Genomic DNA, 5,168 nt, shown 5'->3' on the forward strand with positions numbered 1-5,168 from the left:
TCTCCAAGTGCTCTCTGCGGTTTCTAAGCTAATTTAATGCAACTTCTGCGAACGTTGCTTGGGAATTTTATTAGCATGCCTGAAGAGTTAGTTAAGAATTCCCCGGAAGCCCAGGGAGCGTGGCAAGTAGGAATTCCAGGATATTTCTGTGAGAATTCACCACGAATCCCGTGGCAACCCTGGGGCGGGGGGGGGCTTCGTGAGAATTCATCGAGAGTTCCACGGGTCTTCTATGCCGTGCCGCGAGACTTCTCAAGTTCCGTGAGAAGGAGGCATTCCCCCCCCCCCGGAGCCACCCAAGAACAGCCGTACTTCCAGAGGGTTTATAAAATATTCCATGAGGAGCCCCTGCAGACGTCCCGTACAGCGTGCTCAGGAATTCTGTAGGAGTTCTTTGAGAGTGTTGTAAGAATTTTAAGAGCACGCATGGCAGAATTTTCTGCAGGAGTTGCCATTGCCCTAGCTTCCTCTTCCACCTATGTGGGAACTTCAGCTTCTGCATCAAGGAGGCTCCCAAGAAAAATGGCCCCAGCGTGTCTTTATTTCTTTGCTTCATTTTCAAACACTTCTTTTCACTAAAAATTTCTTTCCACTAAAGTTCGACAAAATTCCACAAAAAATTCCACAAAAAATTCCACAAAAAATTCCACAAAAAATTCGTGTGTTGGAAACAGCCTCACGTTTGCTGCCTGGTTAAGTTAAGGGTCTGGATGCAACAGACAGAAGACGATGGAATCAGGACACAAGGAAGAGTCAGGGGCACTCGGAAGAGGAGAGAATCATCTCTCTGTTGGACTAGGGATCCTCCAAGAGCTCGTCTACTACTGATGGCGATGGCGATGGTGGTGATGGCGATAACGTTGGAGATGGTGGTGACGGTGATAATTATTGAGGTTATGATGATGGTGATTGATAATAGCAGTTGCCATTATTGGGCACTTATCACCGTTAGGCTCTGGTGTTGTGCTTCTTTTTTTTATGTTTATTTTTGAGAGAGAGAGAGAGAGAGACACAGGGTGCAAGTGGGGGAAGGGGCAGAGAGAAAGGGAGGTACAGAATCCGAAGCAGGCTCCAGGCTCCGAGCTGTCAGCGCAGAGTCCGACGCGGGGCTCGAACTCACAGACCGCAAGATCGTGACCTGAGCCGAAGTCGGCCGCTCAACCGACTGAGCCACCCAGGTGTCCCATCTTTCCATAGCTTCTTAATACCCTAGGCTAAATTCCATCTCTATGACTTTGCTCGTGAAGATCTTCTTAGAATGTCTTCCTCCTCCTCCTTTTTGTTTTTTCTGACAATGAGACTTCCCAGACTCCTCCAATCTGTATTCCAGAACATTCACATATTTTCATTACGAAGTAGCACGTTCTGTAGGACCTCATACGGTTTGGGCTGTTCTTATCCAACTAAATGGATGGGTAAGTCACCAAAGGCAAGGACCACACCATGTCAGGGCCACCCAGACCTGGCCCTGCAACTGAACAATTATGTGACCTTGGGCAAGTGACTTCACCTCTCCCAGCCAATGTCCTCATTTCATAAAAAATGAAAATGGAAGTAATAAATCCTAGTTGGCAGAGATATAGTGAAAAATGAAATGGGATGAAATAGAAAGATCTTCCTGATAAGCTTTAAGAGTTTCAAAGGTGGGGGCTGTGAAGTACTGAGCACACTGGCCGGTAAGGTAAAGGCATTCAGGAATGTGAGCCTAATCCCCCCTCCCTCCACTCCCTGAGCACGCTGCCGGGCACACAGCTTTCCAACAGTCAGCATCTAGAGCCCTCTGTGCCCCAACCACTGTGCCAAAAGCTTGGCATCATGAGTACTTTAATTCCCTCATCTTTGTGATCCTACTTCGTCTCAGGAAGATGCTGTCATCGCCCCTGTGCTGCATCGGGAGCCCCTGAGCCTTGGTGATAACATTTGAAGCCATGTTGGTCCATCTGCCTGTTAGCAGTGGGCTCTGCTGCCTCTAGGCGAACATACTGAGTGGCTGCATGTTCCCTAAATGAGCAAACCTTCCGGGTTCCCTCGACCTGGAATGCCTCCACGCATATAAATGGACTGCATCCTTTGCCTCCAGGGGATCCTGCGGTCCTACCCAGAGAAGTGGTTTCCAGTCATCAGTGGGAAAGGAGGCTGACCTACAGGGTCAAGGGATACAAGCCTGACTTCCTCTTGCTAAGGAGGGCGTGCCTTAAAATCTCCATGTACCTTTACAGAGATAAGGTAAGTCTATAATAAAGTCGTTGGACTCATCATCTGAGAGCTAAGGAGAGAGTCAAGGTTGAAAAGCCTGGACGGTTGAAAACCATAGTCCTTTTTATCTGATGGAAACTTGGGTTCAGAGAGGAAGCTCTTGGCAGAGCTAGAAGGATCTGGAGCCTGAGTCCCAGTTGCCTGCATCATCTCATGGCCAACCTCTCCCATGTGCCGTTTCTGCAAGCTCTTACTCTCTGCTGGGACCAACTTGGTCAGTTTCTTCATGTTTCAATGTTGATGAATGATAATGTTGTGTTTTACTTTCCATGTATCATCGTCTATCATTTTCATTTACAACATCCCCCCATACTTCTGGTCCTATACTTCTCTCCACGCAAGTTACAGTGAAGGAGACAAAGTCTTTGCTCTCCTTAAGAGGTTCGGTGAGATGGGACCACCTTGCAAGGGTTTAGATAAATAGAATTCGTTTCTCTCTCACATAAGAATGCTGGAAATACCTGGTCCAGGATCCAGGACTCCTCAGGGCCCGTGCCTCCACCCCCACTCAGTTCCCACCATCTGCAGCCCGAGGTTCTTGTCATCATGGTCACAGGACAGACCCTCTTTCACCCCCAACTTCAGGAAGTCTTTCTGAACAGAAAGAAAGGGTAAATGCAAGAGCAAAGCTTAAGACTTTTGCCGGGAAGATCTTCCCCGTAGTTTCCGCTGGCCCCTTCAAACTCCAAGAAAGGCTGGGAAATCGTGTTTTATTTGAGCTGGTATATTGCTGCTTACAAATGACACTGGAGTGCTCTTAGAAAGAAAGAAGTAGAGGGGCGCCTGGGTGGTGCAGTCGGTTGAGCGTCCGACTTCAGCCAGGTCACGATCTCGCGGTCCGGGAGTTCGAGCCCCACGTCAGGCTCTGGGCTGATGGCTCAGAGCCTGGAGCCTGTTTCCGATTCTGTATCTCCCTCTCTCTCTGCCCCTCCCCCGTTCATGCTCTGTCTCTCTCTGTCCCCAAAATAAATAAAACGTTGAAAAAAAAAAAAAAGAAAGAAAGAAGTAGATATTGAATAAACTCCCAGCCATCTCTGCTGCAGTGGGGTCAAAGAGTTCCTAAAGTTGTATGCAAAATTAGGAATATATACACACGATTTTCTGGGAAGAGAGTCCATCACATTCCCTAAATCTTCAGGGGGATCCATTGGGTTGACGACTTTTGGTCCAAACAGAGACTTGTTCAACAATAGCTCTCATAGTTGAACTTTGGTTCCTCGTGCCCATCCCTCGTCAATTTCTTGAGCGTTATTAGCATGGGGGAGCATTAGGAAAACACAAGGCTCCAAGGCAAGGCATCTGTTGTATGGACTCAGCACTCTCACATCCCCACTGTGTGATCATGGATTGTCTCTCTGAGCCTCAGTTTCTTGGCTAGTTAAAGGGGAGCCAAAACCTACCTCACGATGCTATAAGAAGATTTCTGCTCCCTTTAAACACATTTTTAATGTTTATTTTATTTTTGAGAGAAAGACACACCACAAGCAGGGCAGGGGCAGAGAGAGAGGGAGACACAGGACCAAAACAGGCTCGAAGCTCTGGGCTGTCAGCGCAGAGCCCGACGCGGGGCTCAAACTCACGAACCGTGAGATCATGACCTGAGCTAAAGTCGGATGCTTAACCAACTGAGTCACCCAGGGGCCCCAGGTTTCTGCTTCCTGCAAAACAGTAGTAAAAAGGATCAGATTTATCCTCCCCCTTGGAACAACTACAAACCCAGACAAAGCATGAGAAACAACGGTTTTCTGATGTTCACATCAGGCAGCACAGGACAGCTTCCCTGAGGAGGGGAAAACAAACAGGGCTTCTCTGCAATCGTCCGAGCTTACTGCTAGAGACCAGCGCAGGGCGGTAGAAGCCAGGCAGAATCTGGCAGCGTCCATGAGCCGAGGCATGGATTTAGGAGTTCAGGGATACACAAGGACTGGAGTTCGCAAAGCAGAATACCAGTGAGGAGAGAATGCACAGAGATATCTGAAGATGGGACCACTCCAGTCTTCAATGGAGTACTGCTCAGCACACATGTGCAAGGATGCCATCCTCCCCCAAGAATTTAGATGAAATAATCCCTAGAGCTCAAACAGAAATACCTAGAGTTTTCACCAGCTGGAATGATAAGACCTCACAATTCAAAGGACACCGAGGAGAGTACACAGGAGGGCATTTATTGCCTCAAGAGTGGGTAAAATCAGCTCCAGACTAAAGGCTGCCCTGATACCATCTAACAAAGATTAAAAACGTGCGCCAGGGGGAAAAATGGTTTCCAAGTCACTTAACTGTGTCACAGAAAAAAAAAAAAAACCACTCAAGAATTCTTGTGGAATATAAAAATATCCAGCACATTCAAGAATAAAAACCATAATATATGGCATAAAAAATTACCCGACATGCAAAGGAGCAGGAAAATACAACCCATGGTGAGGAAAATCAATCAACAGAAACAGAACAAGAAAAGGCACGGATGATAACAGTAAGAGACAAGTATCCTAAAGCTGTTATAATAATGATGTTCAAGAAAGTAGAAGAAAGATTGAACATGTCGAGATCTGGAAGATTATTAGTAGCTGATTAGAAACGGCAGAGAAAAAAAGATTAGTAAATGTGAAGACATAGTGGTAGAATCTATCCAAAACTAAAACATAGGGGAAAAGACTGAGAAAAAAATGAACAGAGCATCAGGGAGTTGTGGGACAGCTTCTAGTATGCTAATACATGTGTAATTGTAGTCTACAAAGGAGAGGAGAGACAGAATAAAAGAAACATCAGAACTAATAGCTAAAAAAACCTTCTAAATTTGATGAAAATTTTAACCCACAGGGCCAGGAAGTCCATTGAACCCCAAGTATAAGAAACATGAAGAAAAAACTTCAGCAAGGCACAGCATAATCACATTGCTTAAAGCCAGTGATAAA

The sequence above is a fragment of the Felis catus genome, chromosome B1, assembly GCF_018350175.1.
Source record: "Felis catus isolate Fca126 chromosome B1, F.catus_Fca126_mat1.0, whole genome shotgun sequence".
NCBI classification, from domain to species: domain Eukaryota; kingdom Metazoa; phylum Chordata; class Mammalia; order Carnivora; family Felidae; genus Felis; species Felis catus.